A 17,468-nucleotide genomic window follows, 5' to 3' on the forward strand; every position below is an offset into this window, starting at 1 on the left:
TGCCCTGTATTACACCCTTTCATTTACTACATTAAAGGAGGAGTAAAAAGCATTCTAAGAGACACAGTGGAGCAGCATGGCAGCCCCAGCAGAGTTTAAGACTGAGTATTATATTTCAAAACTACTCTTTTTTTGGGGTGTGGGGAGTGGGGGGAAGGGTAATACTGTGCCTGTTTACAGGAAGGTTGGGGAAAAGGTCAGGGAAAGTGCATAATTATTATCAGCTCTGCTGAGGCCACGCCTGTGTGAAATGTTTAATGCTGACACGAGAGAACTTGAAGTGTTTGAAATGTACAAGCAGCAAAGATAACCAGAGAACTTAAACTGAAATTTAAACTGCATTTAAAAAAAAAGAAAAATCTGATACATGATGGAGAGACCAAAGGCAGCCCACAGAGATCTAAAAGCATAGTCAAGGCCACCCTCATCTTACTAAAGGCAAGGAGGTTACAGAGCCTGGCATGAAAATGGTCTGTCAGGAGTAGTCTTGGCAGATGAAGGAAGAGAGCTTGGCTTTGGTTTGAAGTGAACGTGCTCTGCGAGTGGGACAGACTATTACTGTGGTGTGACTGTTGGGATTGGAACGTGCAATCTGCAGAGTTGATAGACTTTCATTCTTGTGCATTCTCTCTACAGGAGGCAGAAGCTGTTGTCTGTGTTGCTACACACCTGCTCAGCTCTGTTAACATCATTTGGTTTATGGCTGTTTATGTTGGTTCAGACTTAATGCTGGTTGTGTCTTGCTCAATGTTGCCAACTGGAACAGCACCCAAATCTGAGTCCTGTACTTATGCTGCCTCGTAACAATCTTTTCTGTCTCCTTTGAAAGTCTTGCACCAGGGATATTGAACCCCAAAGGAGAAGTGGCTCTCAGCAGGCATAATTTCATATGAGTAATTCACTTTTAAATCTTGGATATATTCCATTTTCCTTGTGACTAATGGTACCCAAACAGAACATAATTGTATAATCATTTTCCAATTGCTTAATAACTCATTTTCCTTGTTTGTAAGATGCTGTTTTTAGCATTTTAGAGAGATGCGAGGACCTGCATGCCGTAATGAGTGACAGACAATTGTTTATGTCCCAGAATTAATGCCATTAAAGAAAACCTCTTTCTGGTTAGAGCCGTGACAGCTGGCCAGATCCTGCCGTTCTCACTCGTCTCTCATCTCAGTGAAAGGCCTGCTGGTAGGCAATTAGTGCAGTTTTGCATCGCATCTTTGGCAAAGATGCTCACTTGAAGAACTCTGATCCCACCAATTCCACCTACACATCCCTGCCTAAAAGTCAGCACATCCTGATGGCTTGGGGCTATGCTGTAGGGGCAGGTACAAAGGTCCCACAAGCTGTTCTATTGGTGAAGCTGATGGAAAAGGGCAGGAGAGAATGATCCTGCACTGGTAGCCCACGATCTGGTTTCCAACTGCTGGGCCAGGAGCTTGGGGAGAAAGCAGCAGGCAGAGGAAGAGAAGGAAATAGGCGAATGTGTGTGGAAACATCTCATTTAGCTGGAGAACAGTGAGGGATATATAAGACCAGAAATTTCCAAGGGGATCTTTGATTTAACCATATTAAAAAACAAACAAAAAACCCACAACATTTTCAAAGAGAGAGCACCAGTGCAGGGAAGTAGCACGAGCCACATCTCTCCGTTAATATAAATAACAAAGCTACTTTTCCATGGGTCCTGTTTAATCTGTGATATAAGTACAACTTATTTTAAACGGAGTTGATGTGTTTGACTTCACCGTTGTATTGTTAGATGAATGATGAGTTTTCGTGTCTTTGGGAGGAAGGATGCCTGGGCTTTATTTGCATAGAGAAGCCTTCTGCAGATGGGCAAAAAGCTTTCATTCCCTCAATGAGATAGTAGGCAATCTGTGCCCAAGATATCTTGCTAGCAGTATCAAGTGCCACAATCTCCTGAAATGAAAGGAAACTTGAAGGTCCAGATGGAATGGGGCTGAAACACAAAGCTTAACAAATGTCTGTACCTAGTAGGATTGTGTGGTCTCTTCTATGAAGAACAACTTGGTCTTTATCCTGCAATTACAGACACGGGTGCTGAAACCCATTTTGTGTTTGGTGCAGTTATGTTTTACTCTTGGGGATTTTGCTCAGTGGAGTCTGACACTGGATTTCTAGAAGGCTAATGAGGGGATCTTGCTGAAGGGTATTTTGAGATCTATTGAATCTGAAAACTACTCAGTTGGGTGATACTTGTGGGAATTGAAACTGGGGAGAAACTTATGCATGTACCTGTATATTAAACAAAAAATCAATTCTTACTTGCAAGGCAGTTGTCCTACTCAAGAAGTTGGTGGAAAGGGGTATATTTAAAAACAGAGAAACCTGTTACAGAGAATTAGAACTGTACTGAATCTGTCAGTGGGCTCCTAGAGGTTTCCTTAGCTGATGATATTTGTAATACCCCCAAAACAAGTGAGAGAATAACATGACTGCTTGGAAAATCAATACTGAATTGTGTGTGCTTGAATAAGATCTCATGTTCCTACTTTTGCATCTGCCTGCAGGCCTGCTGGTCTTGTCTCATTCCCATCTTCTGGGTAGCTCATAAGATGAGGAGAGAGCCAGTTCATCCATCTGCATCTGTTTCTCTTCTGACAGAGCAGAGCAGCTGCTGAATTAGCTGCCATAAAACACGTATTGAGTGTGTTCAGTCTGGGACATTTTAGAAGAAGAATCTGTTTAGCTTTGTTACTGTTTTTTTTCCTTTTGTGAAACTGCCTGGATCATCTCTTAAGAACTTCCATTCTTCTATGCATGGGAGCTTCTACAAACCCTCCTGGTAGAGGAGCATTGCGTTATTTAGCTTCCCCTTGCTATGCATTTTTTTTTTTTAAATATTTCTTTTTCCCAATATTGCCACAACATGCTATAGCAGGCTATGCTGTCTTACAATCCGGTCCATGTTGAAATGCAAACCCATTGCAACACAGCCCACCTGACAAATACTGTCATAGCTATTTAAAAGTTGCCCTCCTTTTCTGTTGGCGTTGAGAATTTTATTAAATGAGTATTTTCCAAATTCCCCATGGGCAAAAGAAGGAGGAAAACAGATACCTATGCCTAATTATAACCTTGTATTTCACGTTAATCTCTCTTAATTTTCTTTCATCCTACCTCCAGCATGCATTCTCTCGTTCATAATTGCCACTAGATAATTTGAAGTCATTTGCTTACTCAGGGCTTTATGCCACACACTCATGAATTGTGGCAGATGAATAGTTCACGAGAAATAAAATGAGAAGCTGTATAGTTTCTCTTTCCCTCCTCATCCTGAAGTTATTGAGCAAATTGTTGGTATTAATTTTAAAATTACTATACTTCTGCTCAGTGAGAAGTAAAGAGTTCAGAAGAATCCTGCAATAGACTCAAGACTGACTTGACTTCTTCGGGAGAGATGTTCCATGCTATGGCTGCCAGAATACCTGCTTACTGCTAGGTTGTTGTGGGAATTTCATTTTTTCTCAAGGGAGAAAGGATTGCTCAAATAGCTCAGTCTTAGTCTGTGGAGGACTTGAGACTTATGGCACTGGCTCCTGTATGGATGCTGTAGCTGAACTTAGTCATAAGCATAAGGATGTTGCTTTTTAATCTGCACCCATCTCCATTGGTATTGCTTTGCTCTGCACTAGTTAAATATCGTGTTTATTAGCTGTATTTGAAAATATTATTTCTCCTTGTGGATGAAGCAGTAATAATAATAATAAAAAAATCTGCCCAAAGTGGGAACCCTGGTGGAGCTATTGGGAGGAACGCAAAAAATTTTCAAGGCTAGCTGCTATAGTAAATATGCTCTAGCTTCTATTACTTAAGTGTATGGCTTGATTATGGTGATATTATTAGTGGCAGTTATCATAAAAGGAGGTATGATTTCTTTTTTAGCTCACTCTCATGTTTCCATCTTCCTTGATGCTCTCTCTCTTCATGGAGTTAAGCCACAGAGATCCTTGTTCATTAGATATAGAAAAACAAAAGGGGAAATGAACCTTCAATTAGCCATGTCTTGGGAAAGGCCTGTCCCAGTTTCCAAACAGACTGAGGTCCTTGTGTAGTTTTCTTTCCTTTGGTTTTCTTTGGCCATGCAGCCCACTGAGTTGGGCAGGGAATTGCTGTTACTGTCAAGGAAATGTGTTTAAACAAAAGCAAGCCCAAGGCTTCTGGTGCATCGGGAGGGAATATTCTCACTGCCTTTTCTTGCAGTTCAGTCACCAATGGCTCAACCTCATTTTCCCTTTCTTTTCATTAGGGATCAACATGCACAAGGTTTTACTCATTTAGGCCCTTAGTTACCACAGTGTCTTTGACCTCCTTTCCTTTGGGTTTCAGTGAGAATTAAAACTTTTTTTTTGCTACTACAGGGAGAATGGCCCTACGTAGCACTGTAGGCTGACTCAAATGTTGCCTTGTGTATTTTCTGCAAGGCAAATGTCATCTCACTGGGTTAACCTGTCGGACACATACTGATCTCTTACTTTGTATTCGCTTCCTTTGGTCAAGAAGTATGCAAAATCTTGGTCTCCTACACTGGTAAATGTATTCTTCTATTCACATTTCTTCCAATCCATTTTATGCAGCCCTATTTTTTTTGGTCAAAGTCTTTCATATGCCAAGTCATTTATCTTATAAAACAGCTACTTAGTTGCAACTTCGGTGTTAAGAATTTACAGTGTGATAGAGCCAGGGAAGAAGTGGCTGAAAATCAAACATTATCAAGCAAAAGCACATGCCACTTCTTGTGTATCTTATTCTGCGATTCTTTGAAGTTTAATCTTTTCAAAAGAAAAGCCTTTCAGCTACTTTGTGGCAACAACTAGGGCTTGTAACTTCTGACTGCACAGCGCTCCTGGTTCACAAACTGATCTCATCCTTTCCTGACAATTAATACTAAAGCGAATTTAAGTTGGATCTGCTACTGCCACTGCATCAGCTGTCTTGAATGGTTTGCCTACCTTGGTCTCCCACACTAATGCTCTCTGCACCTTTTCAAAATGCTGCTAAAAATCCTGACCTCCTTTAAGGCCCCAGCAGCCAGCAAGCTATCTACCAGCTTCCTTTCGTGTGTGGATTTGGCAACGCATCCTCTTTGCAGAGCTGTAGAGGACTACAGAAAGAAAGAGGGTGAATGAGCACTGGGCCCTGCATACGGAGATGAGGATATCAGCTTAGTAGTGCCATAAGCCTTTGAAGCCAACCTTCACCTTCTGCTTTTTAGACGTTACTGAGTTATGGTGCAGTTCTGTGCGGGGGCAGAGCAGCTCCCGTGTTCTGCAATTGGAGCCTGCCGCGGCCTTGTCCTTCCTTCTCCTGGTCCTTCTCACTGCCAGGGCTGTGACCTCATCTCTTCATCCCTTTCCTGTGTTGTTTTTGTGTGCATCTACGATTACAAGAGCAGAGATGCTCTTGTAGCTGCTGTCTCGGTATGAAATGAGGAAATCCCCTTTCATCCTTCTCTTTTTATGAGAGCAAGGGGCATTCACAGGCTGGCTCCAAGTTGCCAGTTTATCTGAAATGCATTACTTTGACTATTGGGTTAAAAGGGGAAATACTTTTATACTATGGTAAGGCTTTTTGTTTCCTTTTCTAAATGTGGGCTGGTAAACGAGTATAGTGTTTTGTGGTTTGTTCTGTGGTCAAAGGAGTAATTATATTAATGTTTTAAATTTTTTTCTGCTTCCTTTAGCTCCATGTTGTATAGTAACTCTTCTTGCATTGAATTGTAAGAGAGTTACATTAATACAAGGAATTCTGAAATAGTTGGTAGGAGACTCGTGGAGTCACAGCTAAGAGCTTGTGATGGGAAGTGCTGTCATAGATAACAAGCTACATGTGTCTGAGCATCTTGCATTCTGTTTTCAAAAGTTCAGTATTCACAACCAGGGCCAAATTTTCAAAAGGGAAACATTCTGAAAGTAAAGCCTGGAGCTGGGGACAGCTATTCAAATGCAGTGGTTACCTATCATATTGCATTTCAGAAATCCTGTGAGCTTATTCTAGTTGCCCTAATGGTGTATTTGCTTAAAGATATCTGGTCTTTTGTGAACTGACTCTGTGTGTTTCCTGAGGATGATACTAAACTCATGCATGTAAGTGGCATAATTGTTTCCATTGAAATTAACATTTTTCAAGGAAAATAATTAAAAACCAAAGTAACAGAGGACATACGTGAGCACAGAAACCAGTGGTAGCAGGTTAGAGCAAAGGTTTATCAAGATGTTTGTCCTGTATTCTACAGCGGCCAGCAGAAGGCCTGGGGAGCTGTTAAACAATGCAAGTGAATGATGATGTTGCTCCAGAAGACTTTCCAGCTTTCTAGCAGTCTTGAACTCAAAGTTTTCCTGAGCCCAAGATGGTGACCTCACAAGCAAAATGAAAATTTTGATTGCTGCTATGAAAACCCTTGTACAGCACAATGACATGTCTTCACAATTAGGCTCTTGCAACAATGTAATTCAGCATTAAATGCAGGGGCAATTTGACTGTTTTTAGTTGTTAATTTGGTCCTTCCTAAAGGAAAATGCCTGCTAGCTTTGCTTCCTTAAAGGTTTCAAGATTAGCTGTCTAGAAGTCATCATGGAGATGCTTTAGGGGAAAATCTAGGGTCAGAGGTTTTCATTTAGAATGACAGTTGGAAGAGAGCAATCCTCTGTATATTATTACACTCTTTTATCCTAAGACATAATCCTTTGTTCAATTTTTTTAACATTACATGTCTAACACAACCTTGTTCACTTCACCTGCACTTTGGCCCTGCCCCTGTCCATCTCTATCAGGACACTGCTTTTAAACAGGTGGCTTAGCCCATGTGCTTCTCCTTTTTAAAGGAGGATTTTAACCCTTCACATCTGTCAAAGCTAGCCTTCAAATAAATGCGGTTTCTTGTTGTGCAAATGTGTAAAATTTTTGCTGTACACATAGAATTTTATATAGTACTTTCAGCACATTCTCAGTGCTGAAACTTGGATGTGTGTTTTCTTTGCTTGTTAGATTGCATCAGTGAAAAACCTTCATTCTTAGTCATTGGAGAAGGCAAGAGGTGTGCCCATGTGCTCACATGTAAGCTGCTTGATCCCAGCTGGTATGTGTAGTCCTAATATCCCATAAAGCTGACAAGTTGCTCATGGTTTGAGCATGCTCTGCTGCAGATCTTCAGACATCCGGAACATGTACTGTGTTTGCCTATGGGGGCTAATGAAATATTATGCTGGGAAAGTCCCTGGTTTATTAAGCTTTAAACAAAAAGTCCACCTTAGCTGTTAATTGGAATCTAAATTCAGGCGTTAACCTCTTTGACTGAAAGTACATGCTGAGTAATTGCAGGAAAGGGGCCAGCTTCAGGCACAGCAGTAATTACTGAATTAGTAGAAAAGTTCAAGAAGAGCTTCAAATTTCATATCATTGCTAAAGTTTCTGAGGAACAGTTAATCCTGAAGTGATTGGCCTCCACACACCTGTATATGTTTTAGGAAATGCCACTTAAATTTCAAAGAAACCTCTGCATGAATAATTCTAGAACCAGGTGTCAATATTTCTTAAAATGCTGCTTTGTTTCCCAGTGCAGACAATTGATCAGCAGCCTCAAACTTCAATGGTGATGAAATGGGGAAGAAGCTTTTTTTTTTTTTTTTTTTCTGCTGTTTCTTTTTTTTTTTCTGGGCAGCATTTCAATAATTTCAGTTCCACTAACTAAAACCTGAGAGTGAATGTCTGTGATGGAAGCATTGACAACACTGAAGTGTACAGCAGGACTCTTCTGGGTTTCATGGATTGGTACAGTTGCAGATATAGTAAATGACCAGAGTTGCCATTCTGAAACTGCAAAACCTATACTGAGTGCTTGATATCGTGGATATTCTCTTGGAACAATTCTCTGAGATAAATTTGTAAATGTAGAAGCTTTCTATTAAATTTTCAGTAGGTACACGACCACTATTGAATAAATCTGTCCGTTAATATTTCTTGACAACATTCTTTGGAGGGGAAAAAAAACCCACATAGCTTAAACAATTCAGATCCTTGGAACAAACTAGTCGTGTATCAATATCAAACTGAGAGTTAGCTGCTCCCAAGTTCAAACGTAATCTATCTTTTCAATAAGAAGTGAGTTCAGCGAGTACTTAAAGACTGGTTAGATTTTCTTTATCAAGCTGTAACTTGGAGCACTTCTGAACAGTTTTGTCTAATTTATCTCATATCTAAATGACATGCTCTGTTAGAGGGGAAAAATATCTGATACACAAAATGAAAGAACTGGTATATCGTGGCAAGTGCCTGTGCGTACCGCATACGTTGAGCATGTGATGAATGCATCAAAGCATATACGAGAAAACTGTGGATGTGAAATTCAGCAGGGTTATATTTTATGATAAAAATGCTATATTATCTTTTTCTAATATTCTGTTCTATGTATATTGCTTCTGAATGTGCTCCACAACCCCTCTGGGCAGTTTGTTCGATTACTCTGTAAGCCTCACAGTAAAGAAGCTTTTTCTTGTGTTCATACGGAACTTCTTGTGTTCTATTTTGTGCCCGTTGTCCTTTGTCCTGTTGCTGGCACCATTGAAAAGTGCCTGGCTTCATGTCCCACACTTCAGCAGTTGATCAGAAGGCTGAGGAGGGATCTCATCAATGCTTTTCTCCAGGCTGAGCAGCTCCAGGTCTCTCAGCCTTTCCTCATATCATAGATGCTCCAAGCCCCGCATCTCCACTGGACTCTCTCTAGAAGTTCTTTGTTCTTCTTGAACTGAGGAGCCCAGAATTGGACACAGTGCCCCAGACAAAGCCTCACTGGAGCAGAGGGGGAGGATTACCTGCCTTGACCTCTTGCCCGTACTCTTCTAATGGCCTCCAGTACCAACACAGCTAGCAGCAGGCTTTGAATGTGAAATCATTCTCAGTCATTAAAATTTTCATGAATTTGATTTGAACATTTGAATGAATCACACTTGTCCTTTTTTATTGTATCCAATACAAAAATCCAAGTCCTGCGGGATATTTGTTTTGCACGTACCTGACATATTAATCAATAAGAGAAAGAAAGCTGTACACTGATTAAATGCTCTGCTCAGAATGACTGATCCAAACATTACTTTTAGGTTTTTTTGAATGGATCTATAAACGTTATAAACAGTGCAGCTGTTCAGTTCACCCTGCAACCAGCATTTGTATTGGTACTGATAGGTGATGATGACTTTGTGAGGTTTATTCAGCAATGCCTATATACGACATTTTTAATGGCTGTTATTCTACTTATCCTATATACTGTACGAGGCCTTGAAGTGAATTAACAGAATAGGATTAAGAGGAAAAAAAAAGAATTTATCGTTTATGTGTAACTCCCAAAGATGTTTTCATGAGACTTCTAAAGGATAAAGAGTTCTGTCAATTGCTATGTAAAATGGTGAAATTTTCTCAAATCAAACCTTCCTGTTGTTTAGGAGCAGCAGTGCCCTTGATCATTTCTTGTCTGTGTTGGGAGACCTGGATGACAGTCTCAGAAACGTCACAGGGCAATATGCAGGTTGCCTGCTGTGGAGAGCTGAGCTGCTCTTGCTGTTGCTGTCATTCATACCATTCAGGGATGGCTGGACCATGGCTTCGTAAATGACTAACACAGGGAGATGGCAATAATGTCTCTAAAAGGCAGCCTGCTTAAGTTGGGCTTTGAAACTATTTAGTTTCATGGACTTACTAAGGACCAGTCTACTTTGTACCAATGAGGTCTACTGATATTTGTAGTGGGTGGTCTGTACACAAGCCCTGGTTGGCTCTGATGTGAGGTTTGCTGTGATGGTTTTGTCCAACTTTACTGACTCTCCCAATGACTCAAGATTTACTGATAGTTCATGTTTTTCTGGTTCTGTGTTAAAGGAGGGACAAAAAAGAAAAGGGGGGGCAAAAAGGGAAATGGAAAAGGGGAAGTCCATAGGGTAATTTTAAGGACAATAACTCTATGCCTGTTTATTTTATCCCTTCTTAAACCTTTCTGACATGCACTGATGTCTGTAATGTAAGTGCCCTAAAGGTGTGTGGGCTGTCATATTCTTTAGTGGTGTTTGCTTTAGGAACTTGGCTGTCTGAAAGCTTTAATATCTAAGAAGAGTTCCATGTTCTGGCAAGATGCAGCTTGCAGGGTTTGGGGAGGAAAAACAAGGCGAGCAATGAAGATTCTAGTCTCCTTTTTAAGCTGTTGGAGGTAAAAGCGGAGGGAGTTCAGGCACTTAGATGTCCAGACCGAGCGTAAGGACATAAGTGATTGTATCTGTAATACCTCAGTGTGCAGGCTGGTTCATTCAACCAATTAATAAGCCCCTGCCCTGAGCATAAAGCAAAGCCTGTTTGGAAAGGTTAATGTCAGGCTCCTAGACAGCTCAGTTAAAGTTACCTTTTTGCACTTTGCAGGAGCTCCCTGAGAATTTTGTCACAAAGTCTGCTTAGTGAAGCAGAGCAAAATAATGCAGTAATAACACTTGGTATTTTGTAAAAAGCCATTGCAGGATCTCCAAGCATTTTGCATGAATTAGTAAAGGCAGCTCAGCTGTCTCTGTTGACAGGTAAAGCAAGATTATGCTCTTCAGTAAGAGGAATTTTTTCTTTTTACTTTTTTTTTTTTTTTTTTTTTTTTTTAATTAAACTGTTCTGTTCTTTGTAAAAGTATTTCAATATATTTGTGGTCTGCGTGGTCTCAAACTTTCCCAAGACCACAGCAGGGAAAACATCAGTGAAGAGTTTAAAGAGAAAACCTCTTCTGAGGTGTGCAGGAGTGGAAGGCAAAAGTGCTGTTGGCTAAGCAGGATTTAGGCAGTGCTCCTCACACAGCCGAAGCTAAAAATTTTCTCAGGATCAAGTCCCATTTCAGCTGATGGCAATTGGAATTTTAACATTTGTTTTGGTGGAGATAATACTTATCCACCTATAGAGGCTTCGCTAAGAACGGAATCAGCTCTTGATGGTGGGGAAGATCCATGGAGAGATTAGCGCTGACTGTTTTTCATGACACTTTCTCTTTTTTTAAATAAAAGTACAACCCTCCTTTCTAAAGCTATATTTTTCTTTTTCCTTGCAGTACAGCTCTACTTTCAAAATCTCCCACAGTTCTTTGCAGAGGTTTGTGTCTGTCTTGCAAACAATAAACACTCTTGTTGTGAAAGTAATTTTTTCTTATCTGACATGATCAAGATAAGGTTAAAAGAACACTAAGTAGTCAAGGAAAATCACTCCCACATCTTCCTTATGCTATTTTATTTGAGGAAGGTTTGCAATGGAATGATGAACGGTGTTATTTAACAAGTCATAATAACTTTAATTTGTTTAGCAGTTGGATAAAAAGAAAATTAATTACACAAGTACCTTCAAAGGGAGAATTTCTACATAGTAAATCTTCAGCCGTGAAACAACCACCTGCCATAGCAGTTAGTACACCTGAGCTGTGCATTTGAGCACTCTTAATCCTTTCCAATGTGAAGTAAAAAGGACTTATGCTGTTGTTTTTCAGCTGTTCAGTGTTAGTAAATTGTGAGCGTGATAGCCATTTGACTAGTGAATATGTATTGCATATGAAAAAGTGCCTTGCTTAGCAGATAGCAGTCAGGGAGCGTGCAGCTACGACACGTGCTGTACTTAGCACTGAGCTGTGGGGCTGGCTTCCCACTGCCGTAGCTGTATGTGCCTCAGGACATAGGATAAAAGGTTAACAGTATTAAAAAAAAAAAAGTGTCTCCAGATTGAGAATAAGAGGCCTACTTCTCCCTTAACAACGAATACATGGAAAAAGATCACAGAATTCTCTTTCTGCCTATAAATCTGCCCCTGAGGCTTGAGGCTCATACGTTGCACTCATTCTTTTAGGTCTGAAACAGATCCAACGTCAATCAAGGCTAGGAAGGGGGAAATCTTGCTCTGAGGAAATAGCTGAACAAGAGCCCCTCTTCCTACAGCTTTCTTGCTTAAACAGCAAGGTGAAGTAAATCCAGTTAGGTCACAACATTGAGGAGGAAGGTGCGAGCTGGAAGGCACCTGTGGGCTGGGCTGGGTGGTGGGGGCAGCTGTGTTGCTGCTGCCAGTGAGCCTCAGCAGAGCAGCCTTTACCCAAAGCAACCCCTCTGACAGGAGACTTTGTGTTTTGGGTCAGTCCTAGCAGTTGTGTCATAAGGAAGTTCTTGTGACAAGGCTTCTTCAGCGCCAGGGCAGAAATCTTTCTGTGGACCTGAGGGGGGGTCGAGGGAGGCCTGCTCTGAGCTGGGCCTGCTGTGAGGAGCCCCCCCTCCTGTGGTGCCAGATCCACCTCAAGGCCTCAGTCCCTATTTCATCTTCAGGGTGGTGAAATGAAATCCCTGAGCTTCAGTCTGCTGTACGTTTCTTTCCAGCCATTCTTGGTAGCTGCTTTTTCTGCATGTTTTTTGCTTCTGGTAGAGCTCACCTGCTGCATGGTGCTGAGAAGGCTGCTCACTTGGAAGAGGTTTGTTTTCATTCTACTTGTCCTTACAGGATTTATGGAGGTTTGGGTCTCATCAAACTAATAGCCTTCATCTTTTCAGTATAGATATTTAAAAACATCTGGTCCTAAATGCTGTATGTCATTATCTGTCAAATAAATGACAGGTTTGGGAACCTCCTTTCAACCCTGAAGCAAGCAACAACAACAAAAATTAAATACAGTGCTACCCTCTATTGAGGAGCCCTGCTCCTTAGGGTGCCTGAAAATTACTCTCTTCTGGGTAAGAAACTGTTTCTGAAAAACTTGGTGGCAAGTTTGCCAGGACAGCCTGGTTCTGACCAAAGTTTTGGTGGCTTCTTCTGAAGCAGAGGCCATGAAATGCTAGGAACAGAGCTGCCCCTTCTCTAGGCTGCTAGCAATCTGAAACTGATATAATCATGGCTTTAAACCAGAAGCAAGATACAAATAAACAGAAAACCCCAGTATTGCACCACAATCCTGCCTAGGAAGCTGTTATTCCCAACTCAGAATTGTTCTGTTGTTTCATGGTTCATGCCAAGCCAGGGGCATGGTTGCATATATATCTCACTGAATAAGGCCTAACAGTGAAATATTTGAGACTACTTTGAGAATTAAGATTCTTGAAAACAAGGCATTTAAATACATAAAACAGCATTAGATACTTAACAGGAGTCCATTTAGATAAGCCAGTGTTTGACAAGGATTTTTTCTTGATATTTATGCTGAGCAATATAAATGTGAAAAGATAGTTGTGATCCTCTCATCAGTGAGAGAAAATATACTTGATGTTATTGCTGGTTTGAATTGCTTTCCATTCCAGTTATTGGAATCCCTGGCTTGTTTTGTTTTTGTGTAACTGGATTTAATGTTTTAGGGTTTAAAATAGAAACTTTATTGAGGTTTCTTAAGACTTTAGGACTTCAGGTTTCATGCAGACACTTGTTTTGTCTGAATCGAAAGGAATTTAAATTACAGGAGCTGATAGTTAGATTTACCTATGATGTTGGTTATGGCTATATGCTACTGTGTGTGTGTGTGATCTTGTAACTTCACCTAAAAATTATAGTAAGTGCTTCACTGCATAGTGATTTTTGAATTGAGCTTCAATGTTTTAGCCAAGTTATTGGGATATAGCTGTGGGACATCCATTCAACTCTGTGATGATGGGCTAGAATTGCATGGAAGTATTATATAGCTTGCAGAATAATGTCTTTTAAAACTGCTGAGGCTGTGCTCACTTTCTTTTTTCTGAAGACATCTCTCAGAAAGCATTAGTCCGGAGTTCCAAATGCAGAGATCTGACTAATTTTCTGCAGTACCATGAGAGGAGGATACTTTGCTTAAACTGTTAAACTTCACATGTTAAAGCATTTTCTTTGCAGCAAGGTTTGTATTTTGCACAGAAGATGAAGTGTATGTAGGCAGATCTATGTGGAGAACATGTGTCTATGTTGACTCCTGAGTAATGCAGTTTGTGGCTGTGTAACCTCTGGCTATTATACTATATATGGTATCTCAGATATTTCTGTAGGAAAGGAGAGTGCCAGAATTCATCTCTTATGAAAGGTCAGTTTATTTTACAGAATAATGGAGAAGGGAAACCAGAGGGGGATTCTGCAACCTATTTCCTCTATGTGAATTCCCACTAGAGTTTTCTTTAATGTTTTGATGACTTAAAATAATATAAATAAATAATCCACTCACCCCAAACGGGAGAGAAAACAAAACAAACAAAGAAAAAAAGACCCCTCCCAAAAACCAAATAAATGAGACAACCACAAAAAACAACCCAGACCAAACCCCACGCTACTGTCTCTGAATTTTCTCTTCATTTTTTTTTAATCCCTCATCATCTCCAGACTGGCAGGTAAAATGTCCACACAGATATCTGAGTGCCAGTGTATTCAAATGGGTTTGGAATAAGCAAACAAGATCGCCCATGCCTGGACACTGACACTGTCTAAACTCTTATACGTCTGTATTGTAGGAATTTACTTCTACCTTTCTTCTCTGATTGAAGTCCCTTGAGTAAATAGAGCCTCCAGTGCATATAAGCTCTACTGTATCAAGTCTGCATAGTGTAGCCTATTAAAATAAGATTAAATAGTTAGGTGGGATGGTCCTTTTACGATCTCCTTAATAAGGAAGAAACTGATGCCTAAGGCTCTGAGCTCTACCTGTGAGAGAGAGTGTGCCTTAAATCATTGCTTTGACTGTGTAACTTCTTTGCGGCTCAATGGCTTGCAAGGATGGGCCTCTAACAGAGCTGTTAAACGGGCTCAGCTACAAGAATTGTTGCAAGTGTGCACCTGTCTAGTAACAGCAAGTTAAAAGATAGGTGCTTGAATAAATCAATCAACAGGTTTATGAAAGACCTGGGAGGAGAAGAGAGGACAGCAGAAAGTAGCTGTAATGCTAATCAAAAATGAAAGATGTTCTGAAAGCATGTGAGAACAGGCAAATGTTAGCAGGTGTTGCAAATGTCCAGGCTTAGAAGCAGAGTTTGAACCACAATGGGTAAAACTACTTTGACATAGGTTAAACAGTAGTAAAGATGCTAGTTTAGCCATGTAATCTCAGAGAGGTAATTCTCATTTAGGAGTGGATAGGAATGCCTTAGACTGTGAAGTTTTGGTTTCTTTAATAGAGAATCTTCTATCCAGCTTGGGCACCCTGAACTACTTACACTGTGTGTGCACTTGATTGTTCCTTCTTTGAATGGTTTATTTTTCTTTTTCTTTTTTCTTTTTTTTTTTTTTTTTTTTTTTTTTTGTGTGTGTGTGTGTGTGTGTGTGTGTTGGAAAATCCAGGTCTTAAGCTACCTCTCACAGCACCTCTATTAATGTAAGCTTTCTTAGTGACCATTTCCATTGTATTTCAGATCATCAGGAGCAGTTTCCAAGGAGACTACCTCCTTGTGGGTTGAATCTTCAGCAGGTGCATATTAGCTCATTTCCAGCGAAGTCTGCAGGGTGAGTTGTTCAAGTTTGTTTATGGTATTAAGCTATGAATCAAACTGTTAGCTGTAACACAAATGGGGGGGAGGTGGGAGGAAAAAGTTTAATCTTCTTTGACTCTTCTTGAGGGCAACACTGATGATCAGTCTGTGGCTTCAAAATAAATAAGCTTATTCAGGCTACAAAATGTAAAAGCCTGTTTGGATACTATGCATTGTATTTCACCATGAACTTGAGATTTTTTCAAGGAAACAGCAAGTTCTAGAAAACAATATGTTCACATGTGATTTCTGGAAGTCTTAATTTTCAAAGCATTAGGAGATCAGCCTGCAGCTCTTAGGGTTGCTTTGTGTAAGATTGGGAACATCAGGATTCTGATGAAATTTTGCAGCTCTTACCTCCTTTGGCACTTTTCTCTCTGTGATGGTGATTCAGGTGGCAGTTGTGAAGCAAAGTACACTTATCTTTTCCACTCCAAGCTTGAAGTTAGCATTTCAACAACAAATCATTTCTGTGTCTCCCTCAGCAGGTCCCATCCTGGAACTAATTTATTTCCTGTTCGGTGTGTGTGTTCTCAGGGGAGGTGCATATAGATTTTTTTAATTTTAATTATCAGTATACCTGGGTAGGTTTGTCTGCATATAACATTAGAAATAGAAGAAATGCTGTAGGCAACTTATGTCACATTAATTTATAGCTTGGATACGATTGGGATGACTATATGAATTACTTTACCGGTGGACTTGACCTTCACATATGGTGGTAAATTGTGTGAAAAAGAGAACACCAGCAATGTATTTAAGGAGGGGAGGAATTTGAATCTGAATGGTCTTGATTTTGTAATAAATCAGCCACAGAATAAACATGTCTCTTCTCTCATACCACACATATGGAACAATGATTAGAACCAGCACATCAAAAAGATCACAGGAGTAAACAAAGCTATTTATGACACTTTTCTTTTTTTGAAATTTATGAGCATGTTTAAAATGCTAACTTCATAATCTCCTTTAATGCACGTAAGTCTAGTATATGTTTTAATAGTTAGAAGTATGGATGCATTCCAGCTTCACCCTTCATAAATATATTTTGGGGCTATTTCTCTAAATAGCTGTGACTTACTGAAAGGTAAGGAATTATGTATGTCTCCTAGGGTGTTATATTTCTAAGGATATCGCGTGCATACTTCTATTCTGGGAGGTCTCCTGGACCACACCCTCTTCTGACAGTTGCATCCAGCACTATGGTAATGTTGCAAAACATTGTTTAAGGGCAAACTGTTCTTATGAGTGAGCAGTTCTACCCTTTCTGTGCCTCTCAATTTTCTCTTCCAACTTCTTGACCCAGGATGACTTTGGCATAAGTTCCGTAGCTTTACTGACTTGAGCTTGAAAAGCATCAAAGTCAGACATGTCACTGCTATTGTTTTCATATGCAGTTTATCATGGCATCAAATATGCAAAGAAAGCTATAAAAAGCAAGGGGGAAAGAGGTGCAGAAGTGAAAACCTTATTCTAAAACTAGGTAATTTAATTTTTTTAGGTCAATATAGGTGAGATTTCATCTAGGTTTGAATTTTGGGCTGAATCAATTCTGATCTATGGCATGGTGAAGTGCTTTTGAAAGTTTCTAGTTCAGAGTAAATTGGTAGAAGCAGATAACCTAGTAATGTTTAGAATATGTTGCTAGGTGTGATGAGTGAGCTGAGAGAAAACATGGATTGTCTTTCAGTTCTTAGTTTAAATTTGAACTAGAATCTCAGATGGTTTCTCACTGAGTCTAGACATGCAGGGCTAGCAGTGGAAAACTTCCTGGTTTTTGTTTTAAACTAGAACCAAAATCATAGAGGTTGGAGTAGATTGTCCAAACATTTTAAAGCAAAGTCAGTTTTGGTTCATGAGTAATTAAAATCTCTCAAGCATTGCTCAGGTGCTCTGATTCACTTGGGCTCAGTATGGAGCTGCATGCCTATCTCGACTCCTGCATATTAGCACGGCTTTCCCCCACCCCCATGCTATTAACTAACT

The 17,468-nt window shown here is 40.1% G+C and overlaps 1 long non-coding RNA gene across 6 annotated transcripts in view; it reads left to right on the plus strand.

The window, feature by feature from the left end:
- LOC125697519 (uncharacterized) overlaps positions 1-17,468 on the plus strand; it is a 108,790-nt gene that overhangs the window by 30,336 nt on the left and 60,986 nt on the right. For all 6 annotated transcript variants that reach the window (XR_007378824.1, XR_007378825.1, XR_007378826.1 and 3 more), the window contains exon 2: positions 15,366-15,456. This is a non-coding gene — a long non-coding RNA (uncharacterized LOC125697519). The remainder of the gene's footprint in view (positions 1-15,365; positions 15,457-17,468) is intronic.

Source organism: Lagopus muta, chromosome 9, assembly GCF_023343835.1.
Source record: "Lagopus muta isolate bLagMut1 chromosome 9, bLagMut1 primary, whole genome shotgun sequence".
NCBI lineage: Eukaryota > Metazoa > Chordata > Aves > Galliformes > Phasianidae > Lagopus > Lagopus muta.